The following is a 14,858-nucleotide window of genomic DNA, read 5'->3' as shown; positions in this document are numbered from 1 at the left end:
GTGGTGAGCCTATGCTTAATGTTAGATACCAGATCGTGCTCAATCTAAAGAAGTGTCTATTTTGTGTCCCTTTTGGGATCTTGTTGGGTCGTGTGGTGTGCAGACAAGGATTAATAGTAGACCCCGTGACGATCATGGTGATAATCAACTTGGAGGCGTCGAGAAATGTGAAACAACTGCGTGCAACTCTAGGGAATACAGGATACTATAGGGAGTTCATCAAGCGCTATTACCAGATCACCGCACCTATGGAGAAATTGTTAAAAAAGGATGCTACGTTCTGTTGGAATAATGAATGTCAGAAGACCTTGGATGTGGTGAAAGAGAAAATGGTCACCGCACCGATCCTAGTCTTCCCAGATTGGAAGAAGGAATTTCATGTGCATGTGGATGCAAGATATATTGCACTAGGGGTCGTACTGATACAGGCTGGTGAGGGAGAATTGGATCATCCTATAGTGTTCACAAGTAGGAAGCTGTCTAAAGTAGAGAAAAATTATTTCATGGCAGAGCGCGAAGGATTAGCTATGGTGTACGCGCTCCAGAAGTTCAGGCACTATTTGTTGCGCAGACAATTTAAGATGTATACAGATCATTCTGCGTTGAAGTACTTTGTCAAAAATCCTGTGTTGGGGGGGAAATATGTAGGTGGATATTGTTATTCCAGGAGTACGACTTTGAAGTTATTGTAAAGCCAGGAACTGAATGTGGGACCTGATCATTTGTCGTGCATACTAGAGAGGAACGTACCAATTTGGAGGAAGGACTCCCTGATGCATATCTCTTTGTGGTGTGCATCACGAATAGTCACTTTGAAGATATTATCCACTTCCTGATGATAGGATCAGCTTGGGAAGGTTATACAAGTCAAAAAAAGAAGGAAGTAGTAGTTTGTGTGACACACATTTCTATAATTACAGGGCACTTGTACAAAATGGGGTTAGATGAAATATTGTGACGTTATGTGCCTGACTTTGAATGAACCAGCATGCTCATTGAGGCTTACGAAGGAGATAGAAGGGGATATTATGCAGGGAAGGTAATAGTGCAGAAGATTCTACGCACTAGGTTGTGGTGGCCAACCATGCATAAGGATTCGAAAGCATATTGTAGGGCATGTGATGCATGTCAAACGACTGGAAGGCTGTGATAAAGTAATGAACTACCTGTGATGCTGTAGGTGACATTATAGCCATTCGAGAAATGGGCGAGTGACTTTGTGGGTCTAATTCAACCTCATGGAAACAAGACGAGTGCGTGGTACATCATCATCGCCACTGAGTACTTGACCAGGTGGGCATAGGCGCAACCTGTGAAGGACTGTACAAGCGTGACAACAACAAAGTTTATTTTTGAATATGTGTTGAGAAGATTTGGTTGTTCAAAGATCTTGATGAGCGATTGCAGTACGCACTTTCTTAACGAAACAATTAGCACGTTGATAGAAGAATTTCACGTGTATCATAAAATAAAAACACCTTATCATCCGCAGGATAATGGGACAGTGGAATCATTCAATAAGATACTGGAGAGCACACTGATGAAGGCCTGCAATGCTCAGAGAAATGACTAGGATGTGCGCATACCCATGGTGCTATGGGCCTATAGAATGACTTGAAAGAAGTTGACTGGGAAAATGCATTTCAGACTCGTGTATGGTGTAGAAGTTGTGATGCCAGTGGAATACATTATACCTAGTCTATGCATAGCAGCATTCATAGGAATCATGGATTATGGAGCCCTAGAAGAGAGGCTCGCGCAACTAGCAGAACTTCAGAAGGATCAATTTCTAGCTGGATTTCATCAACAAGTTCAAAAGGAGTGCGTAAAGGCATGGCATGATTGGCACATCAAATTGCGCATCTTCAATGAAAATTACCCTCGAAAGTATTCCTGAGACATTCGACAAACCATAAGGTTATCTACAAAAGGTACCTATTACACACATGTTCATCTATTTTACATATATTGATAGGATATGGAGAAAGGATCACCTTTGGTTCTTTCTAGATTTGCTTGGGGATCTCCGTGCAGTAAGAAGAACTCCTCTTGACCGGCTCCAAGATGATTCCTGCACAAAAGAATGAGGCAAACCAATCACAACATATACTTCTGAAAATTAATGTAAGCATTTATAACAAACATTTATAAATGTGTAACTTATCTACTCAACACAACAAGCATTAGAATGAACAAATAAATGCACAATATCACTGACACTTCAAGTAGGGAACACAACCGCAGTCCTATATTCAGAATAGAAGAGTGATTACAACAACCCTGTTGTATCAGCCTTCCTTATCCCTTCTTCCTCTCTCTCTCTCTCTTTCTTTCAGCTAGCTCCTTCAAGAATATGACAATATCACAACAGCACCATGTACTATCCTTCTAAATGTTCTGATCCTTTTGCAATGGCCCTCTCGTTGCTTATATAGCAATTGATTTAGGGCTACCCAACTCCACCTGTAGTTCATTTGGGTAAAAACCATGAACCTTCCTCATTTACTAGCTTTTTCCCATTTTCCTCTGTTTCTGGAATAGAATTTCTCCAAATATCTTGATTTTTGGAGATTCCCTGCTTTTCTTGCACAAATTTAGGAAAATAATATCTAGATATTTTATGGCAGATTTGTTGGCATAACCACTTGAGCATCACTAAAGTTCACTAACCCTCCCCCTCGTCTAACAATAAGAGTTAGCAGGTTGACTAACGCTCCTTTATGCTTGTAAACAAGCTTTATAAAGTAGGTTGTCAGTGTATAGAGAGCGTTAGTGTGAATTCTTGGCCTGTAACTATGGTCATTCTTTCAGTCATCTTGTCTTTCTCCTCTGAGTTGATTAGGAGGTCAATTTGTCCTATCACAGATGCCCCCTAAAGTATGAGATTAGAGGCATAGATGATGGTCTAAATACTTTATGAAAATACTGTAGTTTCCTGTGAAAATCTTTGTAGAGAGAGAGAGAGAAGTTTCAGGCGATAAGGAAAACCTGATACAACAAAAGTACATATATATGAACTGCTAAAATTGTGTCCTGAGTCGAGCATTCCCATGCTCAGTAGCTATGTTAGAGTAACTTTCTCCTTAGATATATAACAATTCTGGCCACCAATATGGCATAGGGTGGATCCAGTGTCATAATAGATTATCCTAAAATGGTTTTCTTCAAAGAACAAATATTGCAGCTTGGGAGAGGAAACAAGGTTGAATGATGCAAGCCTCTACCAAAGGTCTTGATTCCTGCTTCATCGAAAAACATATATTGGTACTTGTGATAAAATGAGTTGACATCAAACATGCACGAAATCATTTGATTACCAGCCAATAATGGAGACTGTTAACAGATGCGAGGAAGATCACCGATAATGGTGATGGTCTCCAAGATGCATAATGCAAACTAGCGAGTGTGAAAGATTCTTTGTCGTTAAACACTCATAGAATCGCTTAACCAGGAGCCAATGAGGAAAACTCTTGATCAAGAACAAGGTAACCTGCCACTAATGTCTGCAACCACCAAGGCACTGAATGTGTTTCTGGGTTATCTTCCTATATAGAGTGTTGAAGTCAATAGGAAGGAACCTATCGAAAGGTAGGCAATGACGTGTCCTACATCAATCGACATGAAACCAGACAAGGATGATTTTGTTTTCTGAAGAATCTTTTGAGCTTTTGGGTCTAAACAACAGAGGGCATGATGAAAGGATATGTAGGGTCAGTTGATCAAGGAAACAAGTAGGGACCCTTGAACAATAGAAGGCACGACAATGATTTTAACTAGACAGCACTAGACTCATGAACACTACAGAGTGTTTAAGATACGAAGATGCAATGGCATCAAGGTATATAGGCTAAAAACTCATAGGTTGGTAGGGTTCATATTGAGAGGCTATCAAAATGACGGTTTATCTGAGGGAGTGCCATGTTCAAGGGAACTTTTGCTACCAAACCATGCTTCAGGATACAGTTGTATTTCCACTTTCTCCGTTTATTTTTTAATGAGTCCAGGTGGGTAAAATCATCGATATTTTCATGTTTAGAGAGTCTGAAAAGGATCACAAAAAGAATGAATCTTTTCCCTATCTGATTAGTTTAATGTGTCCAAAAAGGAAAACTCATCGATTTTTTCATCTTTTAAGAGTCTGAGAAGTATCATAAAAAGAGCGAATCTATATCTTGTTTGTGTATTTAAAGAGTCCAGACTAGACAACTCGGTGATATTTTCATCTTTAGAGAATCTGAAGAGATCATAAAGAGAGACTCCATGGTGGTCCCTTTGTCATAGTTGTTAAACAGGTGCGACAAAAGGTTAATAGTATACTCGTATCGGTTACTTTTCCGTATTTAATCTACTGGACCCCGATAAAGAGAAACCTTTTTCCAATAGATGTTGACCTCATTTTGTTACAAGTACGAGGCGGTGGACTAAACTCGTGTTTTGTCATGACACTTTAACAAGCTCAATAACAAAAACTTGGGATTTTTCATTTTTTAACGAGCTTGAAAAAAGTACCTCAAAGAATGCTCGGGTCATCTTTAGAATGTTTAATGAGTAGAAAGACACAGCTCAGGATTTTTTCAATTTAAAGAGCGAGAAAAAAGTGCCTAAAATGGATTCTCTGTTGGTCTTTTTAAGTTTATGCGTTGGAACAAGATCAAAAAAGAGGTGCTCAGAGCATTATTTGCATATATTTAACGAGTGCAAACGATGAAAAACTCGGGGAATTTTATATTGTTTAAAGAGTGATAAAATATCCCTAAAAGTGCTTTGCGGGTTGTGGTATATATGTTTAACGAGCTCTACTACAAAAACTCGGAGGTGTTTATATTTTTTAAAGAGTGATAAAATGTCTCCAAAAGTGCTTTATTTATTGTTGCATAGATTTAATGAGCGCAAGGACAAAAGCTCGGGGATGTCTATATTTATTAAATAGCAATAAAATATCCCTAACAGTGCTCTATTTATCATTGCATAGATTTAACGAGCGCAAGGACAAAAGCTTGGGGATGTTTATACTTTTTAAAGAGCAATAAAATATCCGTAACAGTGCTCTATTTATCGTTGCATATATTTAACGAGCAAAAGGACAAAAGCTTGGGGATGTTTATATTTTTTAAAGAGCAATAAAATATCCCTAACAATGCTCTATCTACAAAGTATATGCTTGTTGCCATACTAGGTATAATACTTCTTTAAGTAGAGCCCATTCCTGGGCTCCTTGAGCGGGACTCCTTCCCAGTCCTATAATTCATATGCCCCTTTTGAGAGGACTTTAGTTATGACATAGGGACATAGCCAAATGGGTTGAACCATGCATGCCTCCAAGAGATTATCTTTTGGATGATATAGTGATACGAAATCACCCTCTTGGAAAGAAGAAAACCTAACCACTTGTGCAAATCTGGCTTGTACCCGCTCCTTGTGAGCTGCGAGTGGTAAATCGGTAACTATACGAGTTTTATCCAGCTGTTTGAGGTATAGTAGGCATTCTTTTTCAGCCATAGGGTTGGGCATGGGTTCAACAACTATATCGAGGGAAGGAAGTGGCCACCCATTCCATTTTGCCTCGTCATAAAGTTGGATCTCTTGCGCAACAAATTATGTGTTAAATTCGGGCATTTCCTCCTAAGACCAAACAAATTCTTCATGGAATTCCTCATGTAGGTAGGTGGAGTTTGCAATTTCTTCAGGACTACAATCTGTGCTCATTTGGGTATCTTCCATGGTGCCTGTCATGACTGAAATATCTATGGGCATTGACCTGGAAGTGTCGTCCATATTTTCTTCCAACCCATAAGTTTGGATGCTTGTGTAGGGTGGGGAAATGATTTCATTTGTGTCAGAGGATAGGACTTGAAGAGGCATCATGTCTGAATCAGATGTCAGACCCCAAATATGCCATTCCTCCCAATGTTGCTCTCCAAAACTCATGATTTCTCTAACGGCTTCGTCCATTGAGGGGAGTTGATCACATGGATCTAAAGGAAGAGCGGTTATGGGAAGGGGGGTGGTACCGTTGGCGATAACCAACTTGACCGGAGATGTGGATGCTGATTGAATGCCTTGGTAGGCTGATTCAGCTGATGACAATGGCATCTGATCTCCGAATGTGTCAAGGTCTGAAGGTGCCATTGGGATCCAGGGATCAGTCAGTTAATAAGGAATTGATGAAAGCATGTTGACCGATTGTGGAACCTGTGGAGGCCATAGAGGAAAAAAACCCATCAGGGAGGAAGCCTTCAACAGACCAGTACTGATACTGAAAAAACTGTTAGTTACACCTCCTACTAAGGGTATGGAGCCGTTTGGTAATGGTGAATAATCAAAGGTGCAGAAAGAAAATTGATGCACTGTTATGACCTTTCCATCAAATGGAAATAGGATGATACGAAAGACAGTGGATACGACGGCCGTCATCGCATATGTCCAACTATGACCTAACAACAGCTTATAGTCGAGATTCCTATCTATGACTTCTACATCCACCGTTACTCTTTTCCCAGCCAAAGTGATGGGAAAACTGGCTAAGTATCCTCTTGGGACAAAGGTGTGGCTGTTGAAATCTTTAAGGGAGTTCAGCAGTGGGGAGAGGGTTGGAGAACCCAAGGCAAGCCAACATGAAGCTGACATGACGCAGGTTGAAGCACCTTCATCAATGACAGTCAGTGTATACCTAAATCTTTCGAAGTGATATGCACCTGAAATGCAAGCTGGTGGGAAAGAGGAGGTTTACACTTGTCCATGTCGAAAATGGAAAGCATGGAATTCGTAGGGTCAATACCCCCAATAGTTGAAAGAAAAGCTTTCCTTTTGCTGGGACAAGTTTGTAATACTTCGAGCACTGACATTTTGTAGTGTTGGTCCGCACGTGTAGATGTGTTGTGCGTTGTGCGTCGAAGTGCCCCCTTGGGGGGTCAAATTACAAAGTCCTCAACTGGCCTTTTGATTCACAAATCAGTGGGCAGCAATGGGTTTTGGCCTATGGATGATTCCGTTTCCAGAGCAATAGGAGCTTCATATGATTTGGCTCTTGTGGTTAGTACTACCATTTCAAATGTGTAAATGGTAGAGCTTCCTTCACCAGCTAAAGGTTGTTGTGAACCATCGCTGCCCCTTGACGTGGGTGGTGGTTGGTTGGCAATGAGATGTTGCTATTATTGATTAGGAAAAGGATTTCTAAGGACCGCAGGTGTCTTACCAGAATATTTCTTGGTAAGGTAATTTGTGCATTCTTGAAGACGGGGACAATGCTAGGTGACGTGATCTTCAAGACAGAGTTTTCACAAATAGTTGGTGCCTTTATCCTTTTCTGCATCATTAGGCATAGCGGCCTTATATTTCGGGTTGGGTTGCTTAGTTGACTCGGACCATTGTGATGATGGATGACCTGAGGAGCTTTGCGCTCCTCTCATCGTTTGGTCCCCATGGTGTACATGGGCTATGTGGTGTAGCAGTTGCTTTGTGGTACAGTGTTGTAAAGTGGATTACCATGAGGATTTTGATACTGGGATATGAAGTTACCCCTAGTATAAGCGGTGCCCCCATGACTCATCTAAGTTTGTGAGTAGGGTGCCCCCATGGATTGGGTGGGGATCCCTTATGGATCCCAGCCGACACTAAACTAACCATATGGCTTTGATTGACAGAGGGAAAACTCATGTCAATCAGTGACTATCCATGCATGTCTGAGAATGGCAGGGGGACTATGAGATTCCCCGCCGGCATGCGCATATTGGGATCTACCCCAGATATCCGAATCTGGGGGTTAGAACCATACATTGGTAGTGGAGCTTGGTTTTGGTAAACTGGAACCGCACCCATAGTGCAACATTGAGTGTTATATGGAGCACTATATGTGGCACTAGTCGAAGGTATGATTTGGCACACCATAGGAGTGGAACCTGGCATCTTCTGGGTTCCACTGATAGAGGGTGTTATGTGAATTGCAGTACCTGGGACAAATAGGATTGCAAGGTTCCACATTGTCGCCGTTGTGATGACTGTCGACTGGGGAAGTGGTAGAGGACTCACAGTGTCTCTATAATTCCACAACCCTTGAGGTGTCAATTGAATAGATGGGAGAGTTCCTCCCAGTGAAGAGTGAAGTACTGGTATGATGGGAGAAATAGAAGGATCCGACAGATTTGTAAGTGGAGTGTTAAAATGAGGAGGAAATCCTTCTGTGAAGAAATCCTCTAGCAAACTAGAATCGTCGGTCATCCAGAAAGATCTTATGTGCGATTTAGGAGACTGATTCCTCAAAGATGAGGAATCCGAATCAGTGGATCTCGGCAGATCCTCCACAGTGAGTGGAGGAAGTCCTATCAATCGTATGGATTGATGGTGAGGGCCAGATGTAGCCACAATGACTGGTAAATTTTATCAGATAAATTTTAAGGTGATATTGTTTAAGTCTCAAAAACGATAGCACTCAAGTACCTAAAAAAGAAAAAATACACTAAAAATGACAATCAGCAAACAAAGTGAAATTTCCTTGTCTGATAAACACCGATTACTGGAGATGAAACCCAGTCTCTCAATCAGTAATAGAGAAGGATGGACAAATGTATGGTTTCGGTTACTTTTGAGCTTCGCTCGAACCTCAGATTGAGGGGCCAAGTACTCTTGTGAAGATGAGCACCCTCCCAAAAAATTAAGAGAAAGTAGGTCTGTCCATTTGAGGTACTAGGACAGCCCATCCCAGTCACCTTAGGTAAGTACCTAGAAGTATTGGCCACTAGAGATACCTCAAATCGCAGACATTACCAGGGGGACATAGTCGTAGACAGCACGCTATGTGGGCAGGATACCAGAGTCCCCGACTCAGTTTCAAAATCCCTAAAGGGAACCCCATTACACAAAATGCCCAAAGGAGTTGTAAAATAAGGTGGGATACCTTCGATTACAATCCAATGTTGTCTTTTATTTAGCTCCGTTGTGAGTGGAGTGGTCCCGGTAATATGAGTGCAGAAGGATTTTTCACTCTTTAACAACACTAGTTTGATTTTCAACATTGGGTAGTTGACTCACTCTCTTATCCCAAGGTACTAATCTATCTAATGTTGGTTTTCTCTAAAAAAGAGTATCTGATTGATTTTAGTGTACTTTCTTATTTGTCTTCGAAGGGGGTGTTGACGTATGGATATAATGAGATTCTCGACTCAATAAACCATGCAGAAGAATGCTTTAAAAAAATTTCAATTTCTTATGCAAACAAGTCTTATTCTACACATGTATTATTTCACATATTCATGTATTTGTCAGTTCATCTAAAGTCATTCAACACTTTGCATAACCAAAATTTCCTTTTCTCAACATTCCCTAACAACTATTGAACCAAAACAAAGTAGCCTACAACTAATTTGATAGAAGGAGATGTACAGTTTATCAACTTTTCTTTCAACAAAAATTTCTTTTATGAGAGAAAAGCTAAAGCATTTTCTTAAAAAATAAATTTTAAGACACCAAATTTGTTAGCATGATACTGTTGCAGATCCTAATTTGGCCCTCGAGACAATTTTCCCCCCTTTTGGTCCATAAAATCTCTTGAAAAACTAGGGAATGGGAGACTAACGCTCTGTCTGTGTGTAAACGGAACTTTAGTTTGGCAACCTGCGTTAGTGAGGGAAAGAGCACAAAAAGTTGGCTTTTGGGATCAGTTTCTGAAGAGAAAGCAACTTTGCAGGATGCAACAAGTTAGATGGTGGATCAGAGATGGATATGAAGAAGTGGGAAGCTCATAGAAGAGAGAAGAGATCTGAGAGGAGTTTGGATAACTAGGAACTCAATGTATAGTCCCCAGCGGAATCGCCAATTTTGCTATGGGTAAAATGCACGAGATGAAAACTACCCTCGAAAGTCTTCCTAGGAATTTTGAAAAACCGTAAGGTTATTTACAAAAGGTACCTATTACACACACGTTCATCTATTTGACATATATTGACAGGATATGGAGAAAGGATCACCTTTGGTTCTTTCTAGATTCACTTCGGGATATCTGTGCGATAAGAAGAACTCCTCCTGACTGGCTCCATGATGATTCCTACACAAAAGAACGAAGCAAACCAATCATAGCATATACTTCTGACAATTAATGTAAGAATCCGTAGCAAACATGTATAAATGCGTAAATTATCTACTCAACACAAAAAGCATCAGAATGAACAAATAAATGCACAATATCACTGACACTTCAAGTAGGGAACACAACCGCAGTCCTATATTCAGAATAGAAGAGTGATTACAACAACCCTGTTGTATCAGCCTTCCTTATCCCTTTTTCCTCTCTCTCTCTCTCTCTCCTTCTCTCAGTTAGCTCCTTCAAGAATATGACAATATCACAACAGCACCATGTACTATCCTTCTAAATCCACTGACCCTTTTGCAATGGTCGTCTTGTTGCTTATATAGAAATCGATTTAGGGCTACTCAACTCGACCTGTAGTTCGTTTGGGTAAAAACCATGAACCCACCTCATTTAGCAGCTTTTTCCCATTTGCCTCTGTTTCCGGAATAGAACTTCTCCTAATATCTTGATTTTTTGAGATTCCTTGCTTTTCTTACACAAATTTAGGGAAATAATATCTAGATATTTGATGGTAGATTCATTGGCATAACCGCTTGAGCATCACTAAAGTTCACTAACGCTTCCCCTGGTCTAACAACAAGAGTTAGCAGGTTGACTAACACTCTTTTATGCTTGTAAACAAGCTTTATAAAGTAGGTTGTTAGTGTATAGAGAGCGTTAGTGTGGATTTTGGGCCTACAACTGTGGTCATTCTTTCAGTCATCTTGTCTTTCTCCTCTATGTTGATTAGGAGGTCAATTTGTCCTATAACACCTAGTCTATGCATAGCAGCACTAAGAGGAATCGCGAATCATGGAGCCTTAGAAGAGAGGCTCACATAGCTAGTAGAGCTTGAGAAGGATCGATTTCTAGCTGGATTTCATCAACAAGTTCAAAATGAATGCGTAAAGGCATGGCATAACTGGCACATCAAATTGTGCACCTTCAAGGTAAATGATTTGGTCTTGTTATATGACAATAAATTTGATAAATTTCTAGGGAAATTTAGGATGCATTGGCTAGGGCCATATGTCATCAAGGAGATTACCGATGGTGGAGTAGTTCAACTAGTCACATTGAATCGAGAACCCTTCCCAGGGAAGGTGAATGGAAGTTGATTGAAGCCATACATTGGTCATCCAGCTAGATGACTATATTAGGAAAGCATAGTCTTAGTGCTCCAGGCAACTGAAAGGAAGCGTGGGACTGTAAACTACACTGCTTGGGTTGGAGAGCTGCACGATTGGGTAACTGAGTGGAATGAAGAAATGTCACAAAGCCCACAGAAGTGCGCAGGCAGCTGCGCTAGCAAAGGAAAAACCATGCAGGATAGCCAGAAAGTGACTATTAAAGTCACTATTCATGACTTGATGATGAAAAAAGACCAAATGGAGTGGGGGGTGGCATTTAAATCAGAATTTATGGACCCGATCTTTGAAAATATGCCACCAATCTCACATTAATGAATGGATTCTTGGTGGGATGGTCGAATTTGAATTCGAAAATGCCTATAAATTACAAAGGGTTTCCCAGCAGAAAACACTTGGCATTTTGAGAATTGAGGTGTTGAGCTCTCAGGCGCACATGAACTGTGAAAAATTTGAAGTTTTGATAGCAAGTACAGTATTTGATACATTGACAAAGGAGACTCAGGAGTTGTTTCATAACATCATGTCAACGCTTCGAGAAGTTATTAGTGTTGAAGAAGTGACAACCAAGGGAGTTGTTCGAGAGGTAACTATGGTAGCACAGGGAGCTACCCCAAAATTTGTGCCTACGGAAATACTAACAAAGGTGCCTAAATCCCCAAGACACTAAGGCCAAGGCCTATGTTGACCTAGGAGGGTCCAAAACTGAAGAATGAAAAGTAGAAAATGTAGCCGTCAGGGCATGCATCACCTAGGAAGCACCCATAATTGGGAAAACCCACCACCCAAGAAAAGGCCAAAATGATTGACCTAGAGCCAGAAGAAGAGGCCAAATAAATCCACATGGATGATGAGGATATTGCAGTGGAAACACAAGACATTGAAATTGAGGGGTTGGACCCAATATCTAAGTTTCCTGAATACATTCCTTCGTGCAGGGGTAAGATGAAGGTACGCAAAGATATTGATGAGAGTAAGGTCACCCTGCATAGACCCCTCCTGCCACACCAAATTTTCTTTGAGGGACCGTGCTTGGGGCGTCTCCCCCTTTTGAAGTTGGAGGACTTGGACTTAGCTGACACAGAGTGCTTCCCTCATTTAGCAACAAACCAGCTTATGCACTGTGAGTTCCATAAAAATAATGGAGTGACATCTTTGGAGCCGAGGATGTGGCTGAAAGGCATGGACAAGACAGGCCTGCTAAACTTGCTATGGGTGCCACATTACAACAGTGCACCTATCACGATGGTAGTGATAAAGAAGCTAATGTGATTTGTGCACGATGGGTGTTTGTGGCTGGAGGAGTCGATACCCATCACTGACATGCTGATCCATAGGATCACGTGACTTCCGTACATAGGAGAAAATATAGCCATGGCATTTGAAGGAAAGGCTGATGAGCATGTGCTTGCCAAAGCGATGAAGGAAAAATTCAATCTCATAAAGAAGTTGCGTGGCTACACTATTTCTAGTATCTCTGACCCCATGGTCAAAGTGGTGACGCAAATCTTGGCAGGGAAGGTCATGCGGAAGTGTCGCATGGATAAAGTGTTAGCACCAATGATAGCTTTGGTGGCCCAGTCCATGGAGGGAGCTCAATTTAACTTAGTGTACTACCTTTGCAGTGAGTTCCTAACGAACTACTGCGAGGCACAAGATCAAAGTAAGACAATTTGCTATACATGGCTATTGTTGTCCATAGTGCTAGTTGCGTGGGAACTACCTGAAGATACCCAATTTCCTCTAGTCACGCCAAACCTACGAGAGGTAGCGAAGCTCGCTTCGCTATGGGGACAAAGGATCCTCAATGGATAAAGGACAACAAGATCTTCTGGATCTTGATGGAGATGAACATCCATATGGCCATCAACCACAAGCCAAAGCTAACACCTACAAATTTTGATAAGTTGTAGGAATATGTGGAATTCAAGGCTAATTTCCACCATGTCTTAATACGGGTGTGGAAGGACCCTAATTAGAAATGGCATGAGCTGCCATACTTGGCCACAGATGACGCAACTGGAGCAGTCCTCGACTACTGGCCGATAGATTCACGTAATGGTACAGACTTGACAGTGGGATCTAGCAAGACCGTCGTGCAATGGAAGAAGGAATAAGCCAAGCTAAAGATGGAACAACTGGCCATGAAGTAGAAAAAGGAGGCTGATGACAAAGCCAAGGTAAAGCAGGTTTCCGCACAACAGTTGGGCAGATAGGCAGGCGAAGAGGAACGTTGCTATGACTGAAATCAGAAGTCGCCTTCCCCTGAGACCGAGGAAGAAGATGATCAGATTGAGCAAGGAGGAGCAGACCTTGAGATGACTCTATTACACACCAAGCACACCAGAGATCCAGAGAAGGTAGGTCTGCGAAAGACGTCTAAGGCTAGCAAGACATCTCTGGACTCAATCACCCTAACAAAGGGGGACTTAAAGGACATAGGTGATATGGTGCAGGATGTTACCATAGAACTCCTACAGTAGTTCGAGTAGCAACAACAGTAGGCATTGGGTGCTATACAGAAGACCCTGCACGAGCTAAAGATCCACGCATCATAGATACAGATTAGTGCAGTATCAACCAGCTTGGCGCCTGACACCTTAGAAGCCACAGGGATGCTGTGCGCAAGCGATCTTCAAGCAATAGTGATGTCAGATGGAGCATTGACAACAAATACTGAAGCTGACAAACCTACTCTCAATGCCATCAAGAGAGTTGGACTCAACCTAGCTGCACTTCCCAATGAGGTGCTTCACATTTTGTAGGACGATGTGATCATGCAACTTCAGACCCATGAACAACGTTTGTTGCAAATGATCAGCGAACAAAAGGTCAACAATGTCGAGCTAAACATGCAGAGAGACTCCACCCTTAACCTAGTAAAAGACATTACAGACAAGAGCTAGTGCGTTGCCACAGTCACAGCTGAGGTGTGCAGGATTATCCCGGAGATGGGCATCCTTGCGACTGAGATGATAGATGTGAGGGTTCGGAAGCTCGCTGCTGGAGTGCGTGATGCATGAACTGAATTGGCAAAGTTTTAGCTAGAGTTGAATCTCAAAATTGTAGAGTTGCAGTTGAATGCCTAGCCTTCAACTCCACTAGAGATCAGAGAATAGTGCGAGACCATTGTGAAAGATGAGGTAGCAGTAGTAGAGAGTGCAGTGAAGGACTCTACCACACTCTTCGAGCAGTCACTCGAGGTAGTCACCTGCCTGCAAGAAGATCCTACTACACAGTGGTTGGCACGAACTGAATTGGCAAAGTTTTAGCTAGAGCTGAATCTCAAAATTGCAAAGTTTTAGTTGAGGGCTTATCCTTTGACTCTGCTAGAGATCAGAGAGCAGCATGAGATTGTTATGAAATATGAGGTAGTAGCAGTTGAGAGCACAGCGAAGGACTCTACGACACTCTTTGAGCAGTCACTCGAGGTAGTCACCTACCTGCAAGAAGATCCTACTGTACAACAGTTGGAAACAGAAGTGTGGGAGTAGAAATATCGCTACGATGAAGTCAAAGTGACAACGCACACTATTGCCATCATGCAAAGGTTAGCTAAGCTACAGGAGGTCAAGGCGTTGAAAGAGCAGGTAGATGCAGATCAGCACAAGGAAGTCATGTTGAAGGCTCGCTTGAATGCTTGGTTT

The sequence above is a fragment of the Pinus tabuliformis genome, chromosome Q (assembly GCF_031772625.1).
Source record: "Pinus tabuliformis cultivar Carrire ecotype Pingquan chromosome Q, CPIR1, whole genome shotgun sequence".
In the NCBI taxonomy this organism is placed as follows: Eukaryota; Viridiplantae; Streptophyta; class Pinopsida; order Pinales; family Pinaceae; genus Pinus; species Pinus tabuliformis.
This window is presented reverse-complemented; position numbering follows the sequence as displayed.